This window comes from Triturus cristatus, chromosome 3_2 (genome assembly GCF_964204655.1).
Source record: "Triturus cristatus chromosome 3_2, aTriCri1.1, whole genome shotgun sequence".
Taxonomy (NCBI): Eukaryota; Metazoa; Chordata; class Amphibia; order Caudata; family Salamandridae; genus Triturus; species Triturus cristatus.
The window spans coordinates 556,597,664-556,625,115 of record NC_140584.1 but is presented as its reverse complement, the minus strand read 5'-3'; the positions used below and the strand labels follow the sequence as shown (position 1 = coordinate 556,625,115).

General features: G+C 44.4%; 1 long non-coding RNA gene across 1 annotated transcript in view; it reads left to right on the top strand.

The window, feature by feature from the left end:
* The window catches only part of LOC146857692 (uncharacterized), a 116,066-nt gene that overhangs the window by 17,395 nt on the left and 71,219 nt on the right, over positions 1–27,452 (top strand). Inside the window, exon 2 of the long non-coding RNA XR_014979600.1 lies at positions 8,215–8,377. This is a non-coding gene — a long non-coding RNA (uncharacterized LOC146857692). The remainder of the gene's footprint in view (positions 1–8,214; positions 8,378–27,452) is intronic.

The window sequence follows — 27,452 nt, the reverse complement described above, 5'->3', positions numbered from 1 at the left end:
CATAAAATGTCAGAGCACGCTGTCACCAAATTTGCCATAACACGAGCGCCGGAACTTTCATCTAAATATCCCCCACAGTTAGGTTGGTCAATTGTCAGTTAATTGGCCAGACTTGGTCTAATGTGTGGTCCTCATTGTGGATGGTGCTGAACAAATGTGTTCTAAATTAAGTTTCTTTAAATAATCTGTAAAGTCGCAAGACTTCTGACAATCTTTTCCTATCAATATTTTGGGATAATCTCTTGAAATAGGGTAAATTAATTCATCAAATTCTTGAGGAAAGGAAGACATAAAGTCAAGGGGCCAATAAGTGTGGATACAGTGCCAGGGCTGATATAAAAACGAAATTTTAAGAATTAAAATGTCGGTGCCTTGGACACTGTGGCAGGATAATTTGTGGCAGGATAATTTTGAGGAATTATGGGGCAAATGTACAACAGAATGACGGAGTGTGGCGTTAAGCAAAGCTTGCTAATGCCACTCTCTGCCATTCTGAAAAATGCAGGGCTGCACCGTATTTACAAAGATACGGTGCACCCCTGTGTTTCCCCTAGTGTTGGTAAGATTGTTTATATGCAGGAAGGTGTCCCGTCCTGCACATAAACAATCACAAATGGTGATTTGTGACTCCTATGCGTGCTGCATTGTGCTGCAAACATAGAAGTTGCAAATCGTCATTTCCTTAATGATTGTTTATGTGCAGAAAGGGACACCATCCTTCACAATAAACAATAATTCATGGCATTTTGCTGTTTCTATGTGAGCTGCACAATGCAACACACAGAAAAAAAGTAAAAACCGAGGAGAAAGGAAGCATTTTTCCTTGTTTCATCATTTTAAGACCAGGTTTCCCTGGTCTTAATTTTGACGCTGCCTCCTATTTACAACACCCTTGTAAATAGGGGGCAGCGTCAAAATCAATGAGTGTTGCGGCAGAACGCCTACTGCAACAGCTATGGCCCACCCCTTTCACACTAAGTATAGTGTTAAAAGGTGCCTTATTTAATAGGCGCCATTAAGCCACGTTAAGTGACTTAACACCGCCTTGTAAATAAGGCAAAGTCCCTCTCACCACAGGAACGTCATTAAAAGTCTGGCAAATGGAAAATCTCCATTTTATGTTTTGGCTACAGTTAAATAACTGATAATGTATTGAGGTGGGGGGATGGCCTAAGAGACTTTGTTCAATTGCCGTGCACACAGTACAATAAAATAGTGCGGTAGGACCTAAAGAATTATCCAGAGTTAAATCAATTTTTGAAAGTCCTAATGTTTTTAAATTAGTCAATCAATCAATCAATCAATATGAACTTTATTCGGATAAAAACAACATATCCATAAAAGTACAGCATAAAATAATATACAAAAATTGCTAAAAATGCCAGAATATACACAAATTTAAAAAGGTCAATTAATCAGGGTGCATAGAGTTACGTATACGCATCACTGTTTTCAAAAATGATCCAACTCTAAAGCATAATTCATCATCAGTAATAGCTAGCACCTTTTCGTAAGCCACTTTATAATCCGTGATGTGGCGAGACTTAAAATATGGGATCAGGAATTTTTTAGTGGGGGCTGAATAGTAACTACAAAAGAACAGGAAATGAAGCATTGACTGCTTATGGGTATTATTACAAGGACACAATAATGAGTTAAGATTATGTGTAAAGCCAATGGGGACTGACAGCAAATATTTCATGGTGTCTGTCCTTAACCTAAAGAACAGGCCTCTTTCCCAACAACTGATTGGTTTAAGAATATATATAGGCATAGCAGGGGATACGTCTATCTGCATATATCTAGCAACTGAGGTTTTATTACACTCAGTTGATACTCGTGCTACTTTATAGGAATCATACAGAGTCTTTTCCACTTTTTTAGTATTAGCAGAATTATGTTCAAGTGGAGTTAAAAAGAGATGTTCCATATTTAGGCTACATAGACTTTTCCAGACCCCTGCTAGCCACGGTATGTCCATCCCTTTATCACATTTTAGGCAGTCAGTGATTATTTCCCTAGTCAACTGCGCAGCCGGATTCTTCCAGATTCTTAACCAAAATAAAATAGGGCGAGCCTTGATAAAGTCCTCCACATATGGTAAATTAAGTTCTCTGTGGACTGCATATGTTGAGGAGGAAAAAGGTGCGCCTAGAATCTTACGGCAGAATCTATTCTCTTCACGTTGTATAGGTAAACTAACCGTATTCCCCCATACCTCCGCCCCGTATGTTACTGTTGGTATGCATTGCAGTCTATACATTTTGATAATGGATGATACAACCTCTATATTCTTTGGCTTAGGTAACCTAAGTATGGTGTTAATAGAGTTAATAAACTTTCGTTTGCAAAACGCTATATGATCATTCCATAGACCATTTGATGCAAAAGTCAGACCAAGGTATGGAAAGGTGCGAGTACTCAATAATTGATTAGAGTTTATTGCTATTGTAAGGTTGGAATATTTCTTAGACCCACATGACATTAAAAAGGATTTTTTAAAATTAGTGCACAGATCCAGGGATGCCATAAACTTAACAAAGTCTTGAACCAGGCTGCGTAGGGATTTAGGGGTGCGCCCCATCAAGACTGCATCGTCAGCATATAACAATGCGGGGATTTTGTTACCACCAATTGTTGGGACGTCTTTTGTTGAGATCGACAGTGATTTAGTTAAGCCATTAATATATAAGATAAATAGGAGAGGGGCCAGTACACAGCCTTGTCTAACCCCTCTACCTACTTCAATAGCTTTGGAGATCTCACCAGCCATACTAATACGCACCCTGGCTTTTAGGTCTCTGTGCAGGTAAGCTAAAAAAGAAACTAAAGATTCATCCAGCCCGAGATCCAACAAAATTTGCCACAATCGCGATCTGTTTACAAAATCAAAGGCCGATGTGAGGTCCATAAATGCCAGATACATAGGGACTTTTTTGGCTACATTGTATTTACCAATAATTAAATTAAGGTTAAGGCACTGTTCCACAGTGCCAACCTTGCTCCTGAATCCCAGCTGGCATGGATGGAGTACCTTAGAGTCCTCAGCCCATAAACTGATCTTGTTAAACAGTACCCTTCCCAAAATTTTAAGGGTGTTGTCAATCAGCGATATTGGCCTGTAGCAACTCGGGTTTGAACGGTCGCCCTTCTTAAAAATTGGGACGATAGTGCTACAGGACCAAGTTTCGGGGATGGATGAATTGGTTAAATTGTTAAAAACATTCGTAAGTAATGGCGCCCAAAATTCAGGGTGACTCTTAATGAGGTCGATAGGAAGACCGTCTGGGCCGGGGGCTTTTCCTCCCAGACTTTGTCTAATTGCTTCTTCGACTTCAGAGAGGTCAAACAAAATGTTAGCAGTGTATGTGAGCTCCCTAGGTTCCCAGATAATGGGGGCGGCATAGATTTTACTAAAGTGAGCCTCCCAAGCCTCACTGGAAATGTTGCAGCTAATTGGTGTGGATGTGTTTCCCACAAGTTTCATATCTTTGACAGTTTTCCAGAAGTTCTTACCATTTTTTAGCTCATTTGCACGCACAAGTTGAGTCCAATGATCATTAGTGATCTCCTCCTTCCTACGTGTAGTAGCCTTCTTGTAATTATTTCTCAGTGTTGACACAAGAAGACTATCTCTAGGTTTAGTTTGGAGAGCCTTTCTTAACGCTCTGTTAGCCGCAGAACACTCTGCATCGAACCACCTAGGATCTAAGTTTATATTCTTAATTGGCTTCGACAATATTTTTCTAATACCGAGGCAGAGCTCAGAAAACGCGTGGACTACCTCAGTATTATTTTCACTGTATGTTAGGCATACGTTGATTAGATTATGGTGCGATTTAACCATTGTTTGGAATAATACATTATTATCAATGCCACGCCACACAAGTCGGAGGTTATCAGTTGATATCGTTAGGTCCCTTGCTCCATGCGTGTATTTATACATTGGACGGCGTGTGAAACTTAAAATAGTACTAATGGGATTATGATCACCATGTATTGTCGGAATTACTTCTGCCTTTAGCACATGATTTACGAGGGGTGCTGTCACAAAGATGTAGTCAATGGTGGAAGTTGAGCCCCGACTTCTATAGGTTGGTACAGTACATCCATCAATAGTTGCTATTTCCATAACATCTGAAAAGTTCTGCGAGGTTAGGTGGTTCATTAACTGCTCACCTCTCTTACATAACGTGCTTATAGTATTAGACCGAATATCAGAGTTAATGGCTCTAGGGAGCCTGACATTAAAGTCTCCACCTAGACATATGCCTTTATTTAGGGCGCCATATTCTCTTTCTAATTTTGAGATAAAATCAAACAACTTAGAAAAGTTCATATTGGGAACATTTTTAAAATCATTGTTATAGAAGTTAATTATATATAGAGAGGCCCCCCGGGTATAAAGGGAAGCTTGGAATGTGTCGCTGTTTGTGGGCACAACCCTAGTGCGACCACCTGCCTTGATGTTTATCCAAGTAGAGAGGCCACCAACGGGCCTTCCTGCAATGGGAATGGGGGATAGAATGTTAAAACACTCAAAACCCTCCATAGACAGCTCCTGGGTTGCCCAGGTCTCTTGAAACATTACGATATCCTGACCACTTATTAGCTCCCTCCAATCTCGTAGGTTTAACTTGGATGCCAAGCCGGCGACGTTCCAACTCAGAATCTTAAGTGTCGAGTCAGCTACCGTTATGACCGGGACATCCTGTGAACTAGCCTGAGTATATGTATCAGTCGATGCTGATGATGATGCATCGCTTAACACTTCCCTTGTTGACAGGGATGGCAGTCAATCTTGACAATCCAGACCTGACAACGGTGTGAATCTATTATTAGTTGGGATAGTGTTACGCGGGTTGGGAGCAAATGCTTCAAAAGTCGGTTTATAAAAATAGCCTAAAGGTAGTGCCCATATACCAGTGCTGTAACTGGCCTCTTCTCTCTGTGGCGATAGGATAGCTTTTGCCACTGATTGTCTGCGGAAATTAATAATTATACAATCCCCTTTAATAGATTTGGGGGATGTTCCAAGCCATCCTACCCGCCGGACCATAATAATGTTTTCAATTAGAGATGGCCTAAACCGCTTGTGCTTAGATAGCCAGTCAACGCATTTACAGCGTAGTTGCTCCCAAGATTCTTTCTGATCCTGTCTTAGAAAGGGGACGCCAGCCAGGACCACAACGTATGGACAGGCCTCCGGGGGTAAATCAAGTAACTCATTATTTCCCTCAGTAGGGATACTAAGATTTAAGTCAGTGCCTACATTATACTGAGTATTGTGTTGCGTATTAACTGAACCATCACCACGGTGTAAGGGGATGGAAGCATTAATAGGAATTTGCGAGTTAATTGGTGGATTGGCAATGTTAGTCCCAATTATACTTTTCAGGGGGATTTGGCCCTCTGTAATTCCCGTAATTCCCTTTTTGTCTAGACAGGAACGAATTTTATTACATGTCATGCAATCACTAATTCTCAGATTTGTAGTGGAGGGAACAAGAGTATTTTGGCATTCTGTAGGGATATTAACAGTGGATTCATTTTGGGCCGAATGTCTAGTGTTTGCCAAAATAGGTGACTTATCTACAACGGGGGGAGCAATATCCGTTGATTGAACTATCGACCGTGGTTTTGGGACGGACTGAGCAACTGAAGTACATTCTTTCACTACAGCTAGGAGGTTATCAAATAGGGGTTTAACACAATCAGTAATCAAACCAACCAAAATGTTAACATCAATAGCCCTAGTATGATTTCCATTGTCCGTGATGATTGGGAGCAAAAAATCAGTCTCAGTCTGAGTTCCAATTGAGTGAGAGCAGGATTTGGACAGTGCGGCATGCATGGTTGGTGGGTCATGCATTAGAGCCTCCACAGATGTTTGATTTGCGGATGAGCGAATCCACGAGTTTAAAGTTGTGCGAGTGGAACATGGGCGTATTGGTTGTTTTCTTTTTACACAAGTGGGCTTCACAGCTTTCCTTTTACGTTTTGCCCCTAAAGGTGGGACATCAGATGATACATGATTTAGTTCTGGCGAGTCCACTGTAGTCATTTCGCATGCCTCTTCGCAAGCCACAATAGGAACAGGAACATTAGTATTACTTGTGGTGATATCAATAGTGTCAATAGGCAAACCTGAGGATAAAATTGATTGTCCTAAACCAAGGGACAGGCGCCTCTCAGTAAGTTCGATCTCATTGCTTACGATACTAACAGCTCTTTCCAGCATGTTCTCAATGCTCGTTGTGGCAGATTTCATAACAGGTGGGATGGTTCGCTTCCCCATTTGTAAATCTATTCAGACTCTCACAATTAAGCAGCTGCACAATTGTGATGTATTAGGGTCGGTGTATTTTGCTCACCTGATTGTAGACATGAGGGTTACTGGGATGAAAGAGGGGTGGCCCAGCCCAGTCTCCTCCGGGCGATGATGGGCAAGGACGGGCCCGCCCTTGGCCCGGGCTTAGCCCGGGCGCCGCCCGCGCGCGTCCCGCGCTGCGGTGTCTTGCTGGCGCTTTAAAGCGCTCGTGCAGGTGTGGCTCCGCCCTCACTTGGCAGGGTGTCAGCAAAGGTCACTGGGACAGGTAGTCCCCCTCCTGCAGTATCGGCGTTTCTCCTCTCTTTTGGTCGGCGCTTCCCGCGCTGCGGTGTCTTGCTGGCGCTTTAAAGCGCTCGTGCAGGTGTGGCTCCGCCCTCACTTGGCAGGGTGTCAGCAAAGGTCACTGGGACAGGTAGTCCCCCTCCTGCAGTATCGGCGTTTCTCCTCTCTTTTGGTCGGCGCTTCCCGCGCTGCGGTGTCTTGCTGGCGCTTTAAAGCGCTCGTGCAGGTGTGGCTCCGCCCTCACTTGGCAGGGTGTCAGCAAAGGTCACTGGGACAGGTAGTCCCCCTCCTGCAGTATCGGCGTTTCTCCTCTCTTTTGGTCGGCGCTTCCCCGATTTAGTGAGAGACTGGATATCAGGGGGTAACTCACCGACTTAAAGCTTCTGAGTTCCTCGGAAGAGCAAATGTGCTTTCTGGCATAGTGGCTGGCACCTGGTCCCAGCTGGGGCCAAAGCCCATTCTATGTATATTGTTAGAAATTGAGTTATTAGTTGAATGGGGGTAAGTAGCCAACTCACTCATAATCGCAATCCTTGTCAGAATGACCCATTAAATTAACCTGAGCTCAACCCACTGGCAGTGATGGCACAGAGCAAAAGGCTCATTTTAGAGGCAATGTGTAAAGTGTTTATGCAACACTAAAACAGTAATCAAGTCATAATGTAAAACAATAAAAATGTTAAAACTCATTAGAAAAATTGAGTAAAATTAGCTACCAAAATGACACTACAATGGCAAAAATCCAAGAAGGCAACGGGTGATATGAATTTGAAAAGTTTTAAGAAGAAATAGCTCCAAGAAGCACAAAATGCCAATGATAGTAAACGGTCACGGTAGAACAGGACCTAGGTGCAATGTGACACTCAACACAATGGAGCGTGGGCCGACTACACTAACCAGATTCTTCCAAGTCAAATATTTAATCTTCAGATCTTAGTCACTTAAATCCTAATCTGCCATAGGAATAGGCCTCTAAACTCCCTCGACCTGAGACTCAGACTGGCAGGTAGTGGCCCACAGGAGAGCCATTCAAGATCCCGTTGCCTTTTGTCAGCTGGGCAATTGCAGGAAAAAGCCTCTTGTGTCACTGAAGCTTTTACAGGAGATCAGCCTTATGGCCCTTGGAGTCCATTTGTTTGTCCGGGGTACAATAAGGAGAGCAGGTCCAGTGTTCTAGGCTCTTATCAGATCACACAGTTTTAATCCTGTTCTAATCATCCACAGGTCCCGGAGTGTTCTGAGGTGGGTGCCTGGAAATGTCACATGTATGCCTGGAATGAGCTAGTGGATGTGAATGACCCCCTAGGGAAGCCCTAGCCAATAAAGCTTCTCAGGGCTATCACTACCCATCTTGGGCATTTTCAAGATGACCAAATTATTCAAACACATCTTTGTGCTCTGATGGCTGGTTGTGTGCATGAAAAGTGTACTATGGTAACACTAGTGTCTTCCTATCTCTAACACTAAAATGCAGTTTTAGGCAGTCCCATTAACTCCACCAGACTCAGATACAGAAGTCTAATAGGACAAAAGTGAACTTTCAGCAACTAGACATTAGATACACTCAAATTGTTTTGCCCTTCTTTTTCTTTCCTTTGAAGTGCACCCAAAATGCCATCTGAAAAACCCCAGCAGACCTGTCGAGCAAGTCATGACACTCCAGCAAGTTCTGACACTGTGATGTCAACAAGAGGCCCACTGTGATGGAAGTGGTCTGGCTGAGGGGGACAACAGAAGAGTCCAGCTACATTTGCTTGTAAAAAGGTAAGTAGAAGGAATCAAGTTAATCAAGTTATTGGCTACAACCACAATCCTTGTCAGGGTGAACCACAAAACGTGCCAAGTTAACCCATGCTTAACCCTTTGGTAGCCTGGAACAAAGCAGTTAAGGTTTACCTAGAGGCAATGTGTAAAGTATTTATGCAGCACACAAATAGTAATAAAGTGAAAAACACAACACTAGAATAATTCCAAGCTAATTCAGAAAAATTGGGTAGATTTAAATAAATAAAAAACATACCAGAATAACAAACATCTCTTCAGTAGAACTAGAGATGTGCAATTTCAATGTTTTAAGTAGATATAGCACCTAAAAGCACAAAGCAGCACACACGGTCATCTGATTGAGCAAGACCAAGTGAAAGTCACAAGTATAGGGACCATGTTAGTCCCACTGTAAAAGTAACCTTCTCAAAGTAAGGCGCAAAGAGTTCCATTCAAGTTGGAGGAGGTTGCGAGGAGCAGGGAGAGTGTTGAGGATGGTGGTCAGAATAGCACGTTTTGTAAAGGAAGGGGTCCCTGAATCTTGGATAAATTGCCACAAACAGGGAAATACAAATCTTAGAAAAAGTACACCTTGGCTAGGTGGATTGAGTCAAACACAGGCACATTTGTCACAATAAGTTTCTTGACCACATCCATGTCTTAAATATACAAACAACCTTATATCAAATAAAGCTATTTTATTTTCTTTTTTATAATTATGTGTTTTATTTGATAACAATTATCAGTTTCTTATATATATAAAATGATTTGTATAGAAAAGTATCTACTTACATCAATTTGTCTTAAAAAAAACAGATTATTGTGACATACATACATTTAGTATTCAATAATGCTCTCACAATTTTCTCTATACAGTTTTCAATTTCATATATTCATTTCATTTCTTCCTACAATAACATCATTGATTACAATATACATTCAACATTTTTCTTGATTAGGGGAGACTGGACGGTTTTATGTTCTAACTACGCACGTTTCGGCTTTCGCATTAATCAGGCTCGTCGCAGTTTCTCATAGTAGGAGCTCTGGATAGATTGGCTCTGCTTCTCTTTAGATTTTAGAGTAGTCTTCATAGGTCACTCAATATCATTATAGAGGTTGATCTTCTTTTGCCAGAAGGGATAATTCGTAAGGGGTGCTATTCGCTTTCGATAGATATGTAATGATTTCTTCTTTATTTTTATATTTTCTGAATGTGACTTGATTGCTCTGTTATTACTCTATTTGGAGAAGACACAATTTCGAGGGAAAAGATATTTCTTCCGATCCTTTTTCCCGTTTACTTATTCCTTTCACAATGCTTGGTTATAGTTGGATCACAATTCATTGGGGAATCACATATTCAAACATTCTGGCAATTTTCTTATTGCTATTTTGTTGCTTCTTTCGATGACCGAATGAGGAGATGCGCAGGTCGGGTTGCGAGGAATGTCACTGTAGCATGAAGAGCTGGTTGAGCATCGGGGTGTTCATTGCTGGAGCTTAGCGTTGGTGGCCACCTCAGGCTGTTGCTGTAGCGGGAAGTGCAGATGTCGAGTTGCCGGTCATCACTGACAGTCACAGTGCCACTTTGCTTTGAAGGTCATCAAGGGGGCAGAGTCTCAACGTGAACAGGCCCCTTCATGGTCACAAAGAACCCAAAAGTACAGGATTTCACCTTTTTCTCAGGAGGAGCTCAAATGATGCCACCCAAGGCTCCAGGACCTGAGGAGGCACCCTTTAGGTATCAGGAACTCACTCCAGCAGAGGCCAGCAGGGCTCAGACAAATCCAGTTGTAGGTCAAGGCAGGTCCAGTGCAGTATGTCAACGGAGCAATTTCAAGGAGCTTGTTATTCCTTGTAGCTCAGACAGAAAATAATCCAAATGACCCTTGGAGTCAGGCAGATTAGCCTCAGATGAAGGAAGCAGGTCCAGTGTTCTTTCTCAGACAACAAGGCAGTCCTCAAGCAGCAGGATAATCCTCTGGTAGCGGAAGGACAGTCCTCTGGTGGCAGGGCAGTCCTTCTTCTGTGATGTCCACAGGTGCAGAAGTGTTCTGAAAAGTGGCTCTGGAGGGCCATTATTTATACCTGATGCCAGCGTTTGTGTGTGGGGAGGACACCCTGTCTTACCTCCACATCTGGTTTGAAAAGTTCTTCCCTTTCCCTGTCAAGCTTCTAAGAGGTCTGGGGTGACAACATACTAGTGTCACGTTCCTTTGTGTGTGCTGGAGGCAAGCCCGTTGAAGTACAAGGGGGGCAGGGCACAGCTCCTCCCCAACCATCATGGCACCCCTAGTCTCATTTGTGTCACTGTCTGGGAGGAATACAAAGACCACAACAGCAGAACCATTATCAGTCATGTTACTTAGGACACTGGCAGAAAGCACGAATGGTTAAGGCAAGAAAATGGCAACGTTCTAAAAGTGGCATTTTTATAATTGTGACTTAAAATCCGACTTTACCATCAAAGAGGATTTTCAATTACAAATCATTTGAGTGTAAATAACATATTTGTATTTGCTACCAATCCTAATGTAATAAGGTAACCCAGAGTTAGTCAATAGGAGAAATAGACTTTACATCAGTGAAAAATTACTTTAGGGATTTTTCCCTGCCAGGACATGTTAAACTTAAGTATACATGTATTGTTTTTTACATACAATGCACCCTTCTCTATGAGCCTTTAGGGCTCACCTGAGGGGTGACTTATAAGTATTATAAAGGAAGGTTAAGTCCTGGCAAAATGTTTATTTTGCCAGGTCAAAATAGCCATTTAAAATTGCACTATAGGCTGCAGTGACAGGCCCGAGACATGCATTAAAAGGTTAAGTTAGTGGGTGGCACAATGAGTGCTGCAGGCCCACTTCTAGCATTTAATTTACAGGCCCTGGGTACATTTAGAACCCTTTACTAGGGGCTCACAAATAAATTAAATACACCAATCAGGCATAGGGCAATTCTACGATGTTTTTTAGGGAGAGATCACACGCCCTTTACAACTGGTTAGCAGGAAAAAAGTGCACATAGTCCCAATGCCAACAAAAATTGGTTCAGCAAAAGAAGGTAAAAAGGGCCTGGTCTAACAGCAGACCTTTTTTAAGTTAATCAAACCAGCCCATTAGCACCAATGCCAATAGCACAACAACAAAGCCGAGCCCGGGATCAAAAATGCTGATGACTCCCTAACAAAACATTGTCTTCTTGTAATTGATCATTTTGAAGTCTCCACAGTACGTTTTGAGCCATTTCTTGTCATGGCTATTAGGCCAACCCACACAAGTGAGGTACCATTTTTATTGGGAGACTTGGGGGGAATGCTGGGTGGGTGGAAGTTTGTGGCTTCCTGCAGATTCCAAAGCTTTCCATCAAAGAAATGTGCGGCAAATATGTTTTTGTTTTACAAAGTTTGAGGTTTGCAAGGGATTCTGGGTAACAGAACGTGGTGAGAGCCACACAAGCCACCCCATCCTGGATTTTCCTGGGTGTATCGCTTTAAAATTTTTTGAGGTTTGCTAAGTTTCCTTAGGTGCCGACTGAACTAGGGTCCCAAATCCACAGCTAGGCACATTGCAGAAAAGGGTCAGTTTTCTGTTGAAAAATGTCATGTGTCCGTGTTGCGTTTTGGGCCATTTCCTGTCACGGCACCAGGCCTACCCACACAAGTGAGTTACGATTTTTATCGTGAGACTTGGGGAAATGTTGGGTGGGCGGTAGTTTGTGGCTCCACCCAGATTCCAGAACTTTCAATCACAGAAATGTGAGGAAAATGTTTTTTTTTTTTTTTACAAAGTTTGAGGTTTGCAAGGGATTCTGGGTAACAGAACCTGGTGAAAGGCACACATGTCACCACATCCTGGATTTCCCTGGGTGTATAGTTTTCAGAAATGTACAGGTTTGCTAGGTGTCCCTAGGTGCCGGCTGAGCGAGGGTCCCAAATGAACAGTTAGGCACATTGAAAAAAGGGAGTCAGTTTTCTGTGGAAAAATATATGTCTAGGTTGCGTTTTGGGCCGTTTCCTGTCACAGGCACTAGGCCTACCCACACAAGTAAGGTACCATTTTTATCTGGAAACTTAGGAGAACACAGAATAGTAGAACACGTTATTACCAATTGACGTTCTTTGCTTTTCTGCCTTCCAACTGTAAGACAATGTGTCAAAAAGAAGTCACTTTGAAAAATGTCATCTAATTCACATGCTAGTACGGGTCCCTGCAATTTCGGAGATATGCAAATAACCACTGCCACTAATCTCTTTATTGTCTTCCCATTTCAGAAATATATAGGTTTCCTTGACACATATTCTATCAAACTAATTGCTATTTACCTGGTACACAATGAAAAAACGTTGCAAGACACAGCTCAGTTATTGGCTCTGGGTACCTCAGATTTTTGCTGAACCTGCAAGTCCTATATATCCCCACAACCAGAATGGTCCAGTGGACATAACGGTATATAACTTTAAAAAATCTGCCATACTTAGAAGAAGTTACAGGTGAAATCATTTGCACAAATAGCAGTTTTTTTCAACTCAATTTCAATTATTTTTTTTATTTCAACAATTAGTTTCTATAGGAAAACCTTGATAGATCTGCACAAATGACCCCTTGCTGAATTTAAAATGTTATCTACTTTTCAGAAATGTACAGTTTTCTGGGATCCATTATTGCTTTCACATCCATTTCTACCACTAATTAGAGGGAAATGGTCTTTACTACACGGGCTTAGCAACACGTGCCGTTTCCCCGCAAGCTAAACCACGCTTGCCTTAACCACGCATATGCCTCAACTACACATGTGTTTGGTTAAGGCAGTGCGCGGTTTAGCTGTCCGGAAGGGCGGGGAGACTGACTACATGCGTCGGAATGGACACGTCCAAACGGGAAGCAGACATGAACACGGACAGGTAAGTGGGGTTGGATCTGTTTTAAAGGGTTGGGTGTTGGAATTAGGGCTCAGGGTGGGGGTTAATTTGTGGAAGGGGACAGAGTTTCTGGTTTTAAGACTCAGGGCAGGGGAGGGTTTTGTAGGCAGCACAGGGGTAAGATTTGCACCTCAGGGTGGAGGGGGGATTGAGGTCATTTTTTTAAAAAAAGGGGGCATGGTTTTAGGGCTCACGAGAGGGGTAGTTTTAAGGGCAGGACAGGGTTTCCAGTTTTAGGACTCAGAGCAGGGGTGGGAGGGCGAGGTAGGGGTAATAGACGCTTAGGGCGTGGGGAAGGGTCGGAGTAGTGGCGATCTTCACAACATACATTCCCTTACCAAACATGCTTTTACAACTAAAATGGGTGGTAAATGCATGCGTGGTAAAGGAATGCATGATTAAGTCGCATTCGTGGTTTGGGCTGCATTGTAGAGGCACGTGTGGTTTAACCATGCGTGCCTCCATCATCCATCATACAACCCTCAAGGTAGGGGTAGGGGTAGTTGTAAGGGCAGGACGCGGTTTCCAGTTTTAAGACCCTGGGCGGAGGTGGGGGCCGTGGTAGTGGTGAACTTAACAATGTACATTCTCTTACCAAACATGTCTTTCAAACGAAAATGGGTGGTAAAGGCATGCGTGGTAAAGGAATGCGTAGTAAAGTTGCATTCGTGTTCGGGCTTCATTGTAGAGGCATGCGTGGTTTAACCATGTGGGCCTCCATCATACAACCCTAATTGGAAGGAGGTTGAAAGCACAAGATATTGGAGAATTAGGCTATGTCCCAGTAAAAAAGACCTAGCAGCGAAGGGGTTAACACATACGAGAGGAAGGATCCGTTACATTTGACAAATGAAGGTCTGCACAACACAAGCTCCTCTTTAAAATACGTTTCCTGTTTATCGCTATCTAATGCCTATTTAAAACATTCATTTCTGTGGCATTTAGAATGTTGGCTTTAGTATAATCTCACTTTGAGTTGCTTGCACAAATTAAGCACTGGATTGGCGGTGTTTGCAGAACTGGACCCATACAAAACTGTTTTTGCAAATACAGGGTTATACTTGAAAATTGTCTCCACGCTTCACTGGACAAACCAAGCTAATGCATTCGCCTTTTTTATACTGACACTCTTTTCCTTCTGTTTCCAACCCCAGGCTCACATTCTTTACGAGGGTGACATGGTGTCTCTAATACTATACAGAATAACAAATGGGGCTTAATTTTGCTAAAAGGTGCTTTAGACTGAGGTGAAGTACAGTTAAGTTTGTATCTGAAGGGGTATCAATACTAAACATGAACAGCCTTCACCACCATGAAGTTAAACATAAGCAGCATGATGTTAAACACAGACCAAATTCACCAACACGATATTTATTGAGGTGCTTGTGATTAGGTTTCGCCTCCATAGTGCTTTCTGTTACGTCACCCAGACCCACTCTCTGTTATGTATCCGAGCCTCCCGCACTTCTCCTGGTCTACGTGATATCATCCAGCCCCCCACACTCCTTCCGTTCTCTGTTATGCTACCCAGTGCCCTCAGTCTCCTCCCACTCTTTGTTATGTTTCACACCCTCCTCCCTCATGTTGCTTGTTACACTTGTTACCACTGCCTGGGCATAGGTCGCAGCTCATTAGTACCGGTTCCACACCCAAATACAGCAATTAGCAGCAGAAAGGTGACCAGTCAACCTTTGCAAGAGCATTCCACTACGCAGCATCACACATCACTGGGCTTTCAGTAACTTTTGAACCATTTGTGCTAGAATAGTATTTTTTTTAAATAAAATCTGCAGATTATGCATCTGATGATGGATTATGTGGTAAATGTGTCAAATCCACATTTGTGTGAAAAACGCCGTTACTGCCTATATTGCATTTCTCCCCCCAAAAAAATAACACTTTTAAAATGTTGCAGTAACTTAAATTGCACAACTGCTCACCAAGCAAACATTTACAACCCCAAAAAATAATTATTAATCACATAGGCGAAACCAAATGCTTTTTACCAATGCTTGTTTATTTATATATTTGTTGCCGAGGTTCTGTAGGCTTATATGAGCTTCCCCATTCTTCTTGCATTCTTTATACAAGCCAGCATTATATTCACAGCATTAATTACAATTTCTGGACTCGGACACTCACACCTGTGAATCCTGCACGTCAGTAGCTAGGTTTGGTTTTAATGTAGTTCCCAGAGAAAATCTGTGTATCTGGCCCCCTCATTTGAAGGCAAGACAATTTATAGGGGGGTCCCGTAAAAGGGACAGGGGTTCCTTAAAAATGTTCACATCTAAGAAATGCAGTCAGTGATCCTCCAAACGAATGTTGGTCGATGAGACAGCGCCTGCCAGAAAATATAAGATGGAGGCTGTTCCGCTTTGTGATTTCGTTACCACCGTTACCACGCCAATCTTTGCAGTTACTAACCATTAATGCACAGCATTGTGGCTCACAAACAGAAAGCAGACGGCCCTTCCATTCCTCCTCCTGTATGCGAGTCGTAATGGGTCACAAAAAAAACATTTGGCAAGTCGGCAAGACTTTTATGATTTGCAAAAAAATTTTTTCTACATTGTGAGCAGTAATCTTGCATTTTCAAGGCCTGCAATTTTGCAAATTGCTGGTTTGGCAACAGCAGAATCACTTGGTAAATTAGGCCCAATGTACTATCGCCATTCTTGTTACTGCCAATAACAGGAAGCGTCGTTTTCCTAAAGCATAAACATTCACATACTGTCCCTTCTTTAATGGTGTAGTTAGGCACAATCTTGGGGTATAACAATATCATATGTCTACAGCTCTTAATCAACAGTGCCATCTGCTGGCAACATATATAAATATAACCATATCAAATATAAATCCATACTTACAAATTTCAATTTGTATCAAATTGACAGACAAAATGGCTCATTGTTATGCTTTTTTTTTGGACAATTCTATAACTGATGTGGGCCTGTATCGCTATAAGTCTAAATCATGTTCCAAATGTCAGTGTTATTAAATTGTCACGGTAAAAACATCGAAGTCTAATAGGGTCCATCCATGTCTGGCACCGGATCTGCAGCAGCAAGCACTGCCAGGAGTTATGGGGTTTCAGTACGGTGCGAGGAATTGTACATCACAAATGCATTAGAGAAACTTGCATTATGGGTTGTGAGCATCACTGTGGCTACATACTATGGTGAATGTGATTTTTGAGACTGAGATACTTGGGCGATCAAGTGAAAGTGGAATTACTTTGTGTTCTGTGTGTGCATTAACTCTTTCTTGGTGTGACCTGTATTGTAGAGCACATTCTAGACATTGTTGTCGGTGTGGTGTCAGGTGCCAGAGAAGTGCAGATGGTTTAAGACCTACGGCCTGGGGTATTTAGAGAGGGTTTAGATGAGTAAGGATCAGAGGCTAGTAGTGTTCCAGAAGAACAACCTGATCAGAGCCTAGAGGCACTAGCCCTCTGACCTCAGTGAAGAGGTGAGAGAGTTGATCATAGTATGAGGGCCTGAGCTAGCCACTCCCCAGAGGGTAGTGAGAAACTGAACCAGGGGCCACTGCCCTTTGACTCCTGAGTACTCTGGCTTGCAAGAGTCAGAGCATTCAAGGCAAAGTTGCCGACGATTTAGTATGCTTTGTTTCCAAAATAGAGGGGCCTGGTGATGCTTCCTAGTAACTTTGTCAGAAACCTCTGGCATTACACCCTTGCAGAGTAAGTGTTACATCTCTCTGAGGCGCCAGGGATGATCCTCAACTTGCCCAAGTGTTACAGGAGACATCTCAGGTGTAATTCAGACAGCAGCTCTAGCTCTCAGAGTGCTGAGAATTAACACATCTGTTGGACACAAGGACTAAGGGCCAGATTGCCACAAAACGTCACGCAGCGCCGCCCCCAAAGAGGCTGTGCTACGCTGTGACAGGGATGGAGCAGGAGAGCGCCATATCTTCAGAGATTGTTTGCTGTGATTTATTCCCTTTATTGGGATGCTTTCCCATTGAGGGAAATAGGGTGGGAAGAGTTTTTACTGTTTTTATATTTTTAGTTGATAAATATTGTTTAAATAGGTATTTACTTTTAATGAGTATATTTTTCTAGACTCTATCTCTTCTTTATATTTTTGGTTGTTTATTGCAGTTTTTCACCCCCAAAAATAACATTTTAGGAATGTTGTATGCTTTTTATATTATTTTTTAATGTTGTATTTGTTTTCTTAAAATATATTTTATAATAAATATTACATACCTTTTCAAATGCTTTTCCTACTGTTATTTAGGTTGGAGTGGGAATTGTAAATGTGATCCTTCCAAAGTCCAATGCTTTCCTTACTGTTGCTTAGGATGGATTGGGAATTATAAATCGGACTCCTCCAAAGCTCAATACTTTCATCCATGTTGCTTTAGTTGAAGTGAACTGTTCTCTTCCCACAAAGTGCAACACTTTTCCTACTGTTGTTTAGATTGGAATGTGAACAGAAAGTCTGACACCTCCAAACTCTAAATCTCCTCAACTCTTGCTGAGGGTTTGTTGTAGTGTTTATATAGTGGAACCGTAGCCCAAAGGTAGGTGCACACTTTAAATTAGCACTAGTTACATTACACCAGGGCGCATTCATTTTTTTGGCATGGGGAGATAAGGTCAGATTGGGCCAGTATTACAGAATGTAGAGCCAAAACCAAAACCCGAACCTGGTTCCCCAGTTTGTAGTGGGATTATTAAATATGACAACACCCAAGGTCCAAAGGATTCCCGACTGTTGGTTAGATTGAATGAATGAATGAACAGATATGTAGAGCACACAGCTCCCCAGAGAGTGTCCCAGCATGGGAAAGACAAGTAAGGATTCCAGATGTCTTGATCAGTGTGAGGTAAACAAGTTTGGTTTTAGCATTTTCTAAAAATGCTATTTATTTGGCGTTTCCCTGAGCTTAAGTGGTAGGTGTTGGAAAGTCATCCTATGCCGTGGGCACCCGCCAACTTTTGCTGAATGGTACTGGTGGTAACTGACTCTGACTGACCCTGGGCTCTACCTAACCAGGCCCAGGACCAGTGCTATGCTGAAAGAGACACACTTAAAATACCGTGAAAACACCTACATACACTAGGGTACACTATGGGTTGGGGTACCACTGTGATTGGCATTACCTACTCTATAAGTCCCTAGCACATAATAGGGCAGGGGGAATTGAAACTACCTCTCCGTCCCTAGTATATAATAGGGCATGTCAGTTTAGAGGCCAGCCGCCCTTTCTGCACTTGCATGTGTACACTGCTGAGTCTGAGGTCAGTTTAAAAGTAGCACTGTGTTGCAGGACTGCTTTTAAAAAGTAAATTGTGCCCAAACTCGACTTTGGTGTTTGGGGCCCTTAAAAATGGATAACCTACAATGGTTGGGCATAGAAGTTACCCCCAGAGACTCCCCGAGTTCTCCAAGGGGTGGGGGTTAGGTATTTATAAGGAAGACCCTTATAAAATGAGTTTTATATGCCCTGGGTTAAGTGAAATTGCACGTTTCACTCCCCACAGCATAGTATTAATAAACTCACAAATATGATAATGTTGAATTTCTCCTAAAATGTACAGACCAGAAGTTATAAGACTTTCTTGTTTGTAAGCCCAGATTTGGCCTTCCAGTGGTCTGATTGGTCAGAGTTAAGTGGATTAGCCAGGCTTCTTGGAAGAGGTGATAAAGAGCCCCTGGGGTTGACCAGCTCTGGTGAGAGGGCAGTGTTCTGTTACATAGGAATGACAGAGCAGGGGGAGGAGTCGTAACCAATGGACTTCAAGGGAAGGGGAATACACCAGTGTCATTTACAACTCTACTCTTTTGAACCCAGCCAGATGCTAGTCTTAAGGAAGGAATGAGCAGAGGCAGGGGGGAGAGATTAGCCATCCTAAAGCTACGTTTAGCCAGCTCTTCTCTCCCTGCTGGAAAATCAGCCATTATAAATTTGGAATAAATGGTGCACTCTGGGACAAAATAGTTCCACACTCTGCAGGAAGTGGTTGTAGGAGAGTAGGGTCTGCTTTCTATGTTCACCCCCACTTTTTGCTTTTGCTTTACTGGTTTTCGACTTAGATGTGGCTGTGGGCCTGCTAACCAGACCCACAGCCCTGCTGTTCTCTCTCTAAATTGATACTATGTACTTTAGGTGCATAACCCATTTGGATAGGATCACCTAATTGGCCCCTGTACAGAGTACCTTAGGTACCCAGGGCATAGGTGTACCCTAGGCCTACCAGGGGCTGCAGCATGTATTATGCCACCCCTGGCCTGGCCGTCCATTATGACACAACTGGCTGATCACTCAGCTGGGGCAAGGTCGTGTAATCACCCCATGCTTAGGTGTAGTAGTCATATACCTATCTTATATAGACACATGTGTACCTATCAGCCACTCCTGTGGCAGGCCTTAACAATCATGGAGGCAGAGTGCTTAGAAACATGTGAGATGGTGCTCTAGCATGAGCTGAGCCTGTCTGCAGCTTTCGGAACCATGTCCTTATAGCTGTTCTATGATATAGCCTACCATATACTCTTAAAGTGCCTTATAATCTTAAACGGTTATGGTAACTATGGTTTGGCTTTATCGAAACATGTTGTGTAAGGTGCCTAACACTTTGGAATAATACACCCATCCCATTTCTGGGGATGAGGATATTATCCCTCCCTTCTAGAGGGAGAAGACATGATGTAACCTACTTACCCGGTTAAACTTAACCAGTGCCCCAGCATCACAAAATGGATGCTGCTGCCACGACACAAGTCTGACCTCCTGCTGCTGGGAGTGATCCCGGCAAGGGAGGCTTGGACAATAGGTTTCCTGCCTTGGGAGGTGCGAGCACCACCCCAGACAGGCCTTAGTGTATTAGGGCAGGGAGGGATGAATGAAACGAGACACTGCCTGGGGCACACCAGGTGCTCCATGCATAGTCCAGTTCAAACCGGTGCTGGGGCACACCAGCCCCAGGCCTGGCGCGAAGCTGGACAAAGGGAAGGGGGTGTAACCACCCCCCTCCCAGGTCCCACCCATAAGGCGTGACCTAGCAGGCAACCCAGCCCCCCAGATAAGATAAGAGTGGTAGCTGGGCCCCAGGAGATTAGATTATCCTGAACCTGCAACTTGAACAGAAACTCTGGACCTTCGACATTCGACGAAAGAAGAAGACTGAAGAATCTCCCTTGTGGCCAAGGAGTGGCTACCCTGTGCAAACAGGCACCATCAAGAGACTACCCTTTGCTTTGCTAAAGTTCTACGAGGGACCGACTGCAGAGCCCGACCAAAGCCTTGACTTCCAGACTTCTCCGACCCTGATCCACATCCACAGCCGAGCTGAGATCCTTGGAGGCGACGAGAGACGTGGGACCGGCTACCTGGGAGAAGTGGCGAGTATCTTCCAGCGCAGCTTCTGAGGTACCCTCGAAGTTGTGCACCAGGGATTGAGAAGTCCCAACCCCAAGCACCATCTGCACCGAAGACCAGCCCCCCTACACTCCACGAGTCCTGCATGGGGCCCTTCTGCATTTTCCTGCTTGCCGCGTCTGTCCGGTTGCTTGCCCGTTGGCTAGCGGCCTCTGTGACGACACACCTTGAAATCTGCACTGCTGGTTTGGCTCCTCCAGACTGGCTCCCGCTTCTTTGCAAAAGAGAAGCATCCCAGACCTTCCTGGTCTGCACCAGAAGCAAGTCCTCCATTCTTCGTGGGTTCCGCTTGCCAAGGCTTGGTGAGTCCTAGTTCGACTTCGACGCCGCCGACAGCAAGAGCCTTCGTGGGACAGCTCGCCTCCTGGTCCTGGTCATCCTCGACGTCTCCTGGTACCCGTGGCCGCAGCGACAGGCTTCACCCTTCACCTGCAATCTTCACGACATCGCCTGGTTCCTTCCTGGTTCCACGTGGTCACTGGCTAGTGACCTTGACTCTGTCCCTTCTGCTTGCAGGTATCCTCTCTTCTTGATCCCAGCCTTGGGATCCACCGGACACTCTTCACTGACTGCCTGTCAGCAACTTTCCTTCAGGCATCCATAGCAGTCCACGACGAAACCCGACGCAAGTTCACACCTATGCACCCGCAGCCCGTGGGCTAGGTAACTTGGGTACTTCGGTGCTCACAAGGGTAGTGACTATCCTAGGGTCTAGTTTCCGAGTCTCGACTCTCTAGCTGCTTCAGAAGTGTCCTTAAACTGCTTAATTCAAAACTGTACTATTTCTATCGACTATACGCATTACGCGTGAGTGTTTCCACTCTGCACCTGAATCCCGTGGGCCTCCCACTTCCTAACTGTTGCTAGTGTAGTGTAGCCCCAGCGATTCCCTAGGCCTAGGCCTATCCTATTTCCGTGACAGTCGTCCTTATACCACTTCTTTAGTATATGGTTTGCGTGGCCCCTAGGCCTAACTGTATTACTTACCTGTGTGACTTAATGTATGCATAAATAAGACTGTGTTGTACTTACCTCGAATCTCATAAAGAGTGCTGAGGGTTTGACTAGAATAAATACACTTTATTTTATATATATATATATATATATATCTGTTGTGGTGTCCTTTCATTTGGTATTCAAGGGATTATATATGGTATCACAGCTGGCTTCACATGCCATTCAGAGTTTAGCCTAAGACTGCTCTTGTCCATGCTACCACTAGGATAGCTGGTCTATAAGGTTAACTTTACAACCAATCACCATAAGGGTTGTTTGGACTGATATAGGGTGTACACTAGAACTAGTGACATCATACATCAGGCCAACTTCTCACATTGGTGAGCAGCGGTTGGGATCTGAGCTTGCTGTTGTAATTCCATTGTAATGTTGAGATACTAAATTGAAAGATCACACAGATATTGTTTAGGTACATATAACATAGATTATAATACTTAGGTCCTACTGGACTTAGTGGTTGTAGGTTGAAGGGAGTAACACACCCTGACTACAACTACCAGAGAGGTTTAGTAGAAACAACTAGTGTAGGTAGGTGCACACACCACACCCTCACTAGATCATGTCTCTGGGAGGAGATCAAGTAGATGCTCTCTCAGGAGGGGCAGGTCTGTAAAAGACCCCCTCTAGATATGATACCCTAACTTTTCAGGAGATGAGACAATTGTGTACCTCCAGAAAGTTAAAACAGGGTGCAAACCCTACCCTCCTTCAGCTAGTGCAACTCCTAGAGGAATATGATACTCTTAGGGCCTCACAGGCTAGTACCCTAGGTACAAAGGAGGGTCTACCCACCACAGATGAGTCAGATGGGACTTCAGATGAAGAGGTAGACAGCCAGGGCCATGTAGGAAGACTTAGCCAGGCTAACCTAAGCTTACATGGGAGTTTGCATGGGGTCCCTCCATACAGACCCCCAAGTGGGCTTAACCAGAGAAGCAGGAGAGACAGATCCCCTTCAAGGGAATCCATCCACTCCCATGTCTCTAGCATCTCTAATGCCTCTTCTCACAGGGGAATGACTTCCCCCATGAGAAAGGAGCATGAAGCCAGAATGAGGGAAGCTAATCTGAGGATTGAGAGGGAAGAACTTGCCCTTGCCAAGGAGAAGCTTGCTCTGGCTAGAGAGCAAAGGTTAAGTGGGTTAGAACCCACTGGTGGCAGCAATATCCCTAAGGATAGAGACAGGCACTATGATAATAGAAACCTGAGCAAGATTGTCCCTCTCTACAAGTGTGGGGATGACATCCACAAATGGATAACTGCTTTGGAGAGGGCTTGCAAAGTACAGCAGGTACCCCAAAGTCAGTGGGCAGCTATCTTGTGGCTCTCCTTCTCTGAGAAAGGTAGAGACAAGCTCCTCACAGTTAGTGATGAGGATGCAGACAATTACACTGTCCTGAAGAGTGCTCTAATTGATGGGTTTGGCCTAACCACTGAACAATACAGGTTGTTGTTCAGGGATACCCAGAAGACACAGACTCAGGACTGGACTGACTTTGTAGATTGTGCCACTAAGGCTCTGGAAGGCTGGCTAGTGGGAAGTAAGGTTAAGGACTATACAGGATTGTATAATTTGATCATGAGAGAACAAATCCTTAACAACTGTCAAAACCAGCTACTGCATCAACACCTGATTGATTCTGATCTGACTTCTCCCCAAGAATTGGGAAAGAAGGCAGATAGATGGGTCAGGACTAGAGTTAAGCAGAAAAACCAGAACCAGGGCGGTGATCAGAAAAAGGCAGACCACAAGGGTAATGATCAGAAACAAAAAGACCAGAAGTCTTCACCAGGCCCCCAAAAGGCTCAGGGGGAGGGTGGTCCCAAAAAGGATAAAAAGAAAGATGGCCAAAAGAAACCATGGTGCAACTATTGTAAGTCCAACTCACATTGGTTTAGTGAGTGCACCAAAAAGGATAAGCCCCCAGCCACCATTGCCCCTAAGGCAACTGTACCCCCTAGTTCAGCTGTAAGTGGTGGTTCCCAGCAAAAGGGTGTAGTAGGGTTAACCCTGGGAACTGAGGAGGATTCTGGCCTAGTCAGAATACCTACTCAGGCTGTTCTGATCTGTGATGGGGACTTAGCTTTGTCCTCTACTGTAGGCCCCAGTAACCTGGGCAAGTACAGACAGACTCCTTTTATTAACCAAAGAATGGCTCAGGCCTACAGGGACACTGGGGCTAGTGTCACAATGGTGACACCTGCCTTTGTGGACCCTGGACAGATCATACTAGGTGAGAATTACCTAGTGACCAACGCTAGCAATGCCACTACCTCCCATAGTGTGGCTATTGTTAACTTCTCCTGGGGAGGGGTTACTGGCCTCAAGAAAGTTGTTGTTAGTTCAGACCTTCCTGTAGAGTGTTTACTGGGCAATGATCTTGAATCTTCAGTTTGGTCTGAAGTGGAGTATAGGACCCATGCAGAAATGCTAGAGATAGATGTACATGTCCTTGCTGTGACCAGGTCACAGGCCAAAAAGTGCACCACTGAACAAGTGCTGGATCCTGAAACTATGGACCAGTCACAACCCAAGAGAAAGAGCAGTAGGGTAAATGCTGTGCCTTCCCCCCTGCCTCAGACACTGGATCAGCCCTCATAGGAGGATGATTCTGAGAGCCCTGAAGGAACTGTCCTAGAAGAACTTGAACCTGATCAGGTTGAGTTTCTTGGGACAGGGGGACCTTCAAGGGCAGATCTGAGACAGGCTCAATTAGACTGCCCCTCTCTTGAACCCCTCAGACAGCAGGCTGCTGCTGAGGCTGCAGGGAATGCTCAAGGTACCCATAGAGTGTATTGGGATGAAGGGCTACTGTATTCAGAGGCTAGAGACCCCAAGCCTGGTGCATCCAGGAGGTTGGTCATACCACTGAAGTTCAGAGGCTTCCTTCTTACCTTGGCCCATGATATTCCCCTTGCAGGACATTTAGGCCAGAACAAGACTTGGGACAGGCTTGTCCCTCACTTTCACTGGCCCCATATGTCAGAAGATACCAAGGAGTTTTGTCGCTCCTGTGTCACCTGCCAAGCCAGTGGCAAATCAGGTGGAACCACAAAGGCCCCCCTCATACCACTACCTGTGGTGGGGGTTCCCTTTGAAAGAGAGGGCATAGATATTGTAGGACCAATGGACCCACAAACAGCATCTGGGCACAGATTTATACTGGTGATAGTGGACCATGCCACCAGGTATCCAGAAGCTATTCCCCTGAGGACCATAAGAGCTCCTGTTGTGGCAAGGGCCCTGCTTGGAGTATTCTCCAGAGTGGGCTTTCCAAAGGAGGTCATTTCTGACAGAGGTGCCAACTTCATGTCAGGATATTTGACTGCAATGTGGAAGGAGTGTGGTGTGAACTACAAGTTCACCACACCCTATCACCCACAGTGCAATGGGCTTGTTGAGAGATTCAACAAGACCCTAAAGGGAATGATAAAAGGTTTACCAGACAAGCTTAGGCGAAGATGGGACATCCTTTTACCCTGCCTTCTGTTTGCTTACAGAGAGGTCCCACAAAAGGGGGTTGGCTACAGCCCTTTTGAGCTTTTGTTTGGGCATCCTGTAAGAGGACCCCTATGTTTAGTAAGGGAAGGATGGGAGAGACCTCTCAGACAACCCAAACTTGATATAGTGGATTATGTGCTTGGTCTCCGCTCCAGGATGGCAGAGTATATGAAGGCTTCTAAAAACCTTGAGGCAAGCCAAGAACTCCAAAAAGCTTGGCATGACCAAAAGGCTGTGCTGACTGTTTATCAGCCAGGGCATAAAGTGTGGGTGTTGGAGCCAGTGGCCCCAGCAGCCCTCCAAAACAAATGGTCTGGACCCCACACTATTGTTGAGAAAAAGGGAGAAGTCACCTACTTGGTGGACCTTGGGACTCCCAGAAGCCCCCACAGGGTGCTTCATGTCAACAGATTGAAGGCATATGTTGACAGGGCAGACATGGGCTTACTCATGGCTACAGATGGGGGGCAGGAGGAAGAGAGTGACCCTCTCCCAGACCTGTTGACTCAGAACCCTGATGATGGCTCAGTTGATGGTGTGGTCTTTTCTGACAGCCTCACTGTCCATCAGCAACAGGACTGTAGACAAGTTCTGCAATCCTACAGGCATATGTTCTCTCTGACCCCAAGTCAGACAAACTGGTGCACCCATGAGGTGGACACTGGTGACAGTCTGCCTGTGAAGAGTAAAATCTACAAGCAACCTGACCATGTCAGGGAAAACATAAAAGTTGAGGTACAAAAGATGTTGGAGCTGGGAGTCATTGAACCTTCAGAGAGCCCTTGGGCTAGTCCTGTAGTTCTTGTGCCAAAACCTCACACCCAAGATGGTAAGAGAGAGATGAGGTTTTGCGTGGATTACAGAGGTCTCAATGCTGTCACTAGGACAGATGCCCACCCAATACCTAGGGCAGATGAGCTCATTGATAGACTGGCAGCTGCTAAGTTTTTGAGCACATTTGACCTGACAGCAGGCTACTGGCAAATCAGACTAGCTGAGAATGCAAAGGCCAAAACTGCTTTCTCGACCCCAGGAGGACATTATCAATTTGTGGTAATGCCCTTTGGTTTGAATAATGCACCTGCCACTTTCCAAAGGTTGGTAAATCAAGTCCTTACTGGCCTGGATGATTATTGTGCAGCTTATCTTGATGATATTGCTGTCTTTAGGTCCACCTGGGAGGATCACCTGGTCCACCTGAGGAATGTTTTAGAGGCCCTGCAAAAGGCAGGCCTCACTATCAAGGCCACTAAGTGCCAGATAGGGCAGAGCAAGGTTGTATACCTGGGCCACCTAGTTGGTGGGGGTCAGGTTCAACCACTGGAGAGCAAGATCCAGACCATAAAGGACTGGACTCCTCCAACTACCCAGACTCAGGTCAGAGCTTTCTTGGGCCTGACTGGGTACTACAGAAAGTTTGTTAAGAACTATGGGTTCATTGTGACACCACTTAATGACTTGACCTCCAAGAAAATGCCAAAGAAAGTTCAGTGGACAGTAAGCTGTCAAAAAGCATTTGATGACCTGAAGCAGGCCATGTGCAGTGCACCTATTCTGAAAAGTCCAGACTACTCCAAAGAGTTCATTGTCCAGACAGATGCTTCTGAGTAGGGTGTGTGAGCTGTTCTTTCACAACTTAATATAGATGGTCAAGACCAGCCCATTGCTTTTATAAGTAGAAGGCTGACCCCTAGAGAGAAACGTTGGTCAGCTATTGAGAGGGAGGCCTTTGCTGTGGTTTGGGCCCTGAAGAAGCTGAGGCCATACCTGTTTGGCACTCGCTTCAAGTTTCAGACAGACCATAAGCCCCTCTTGTGGCTAAATCAGATGAAGGGGGAAAATCCCAAACTTCTTAGGTGGTCCATTTCCCTACAGGGGATGGACTTCACAGTGGAACATAGACCTGGGACTGACCATGCCAATGCAGATGGACTCTCCAGATATTTCCACTTAGAACATGAAGACTCAACTGGTCAAGGTTAGTTTAATGTCCCTAAGTGTGTAGGAGAGTAGGGTCTGCTTTCTATGTTCACCCCCACTTTTTGCTTTTGCTTTACTGGTTTTCGACTTAGATGTGGCTGTGGGCCTGCTAACCAGACCCACAGCCCTGCTGTTCTCTCTCTAAATTGATACTATGTACTTTAGGTGCATAACCCATTTGGATAGGATCACCTTATTGGCCCCTGTACAGAGTACCTTAGGTACCCAGGGCATGGGTG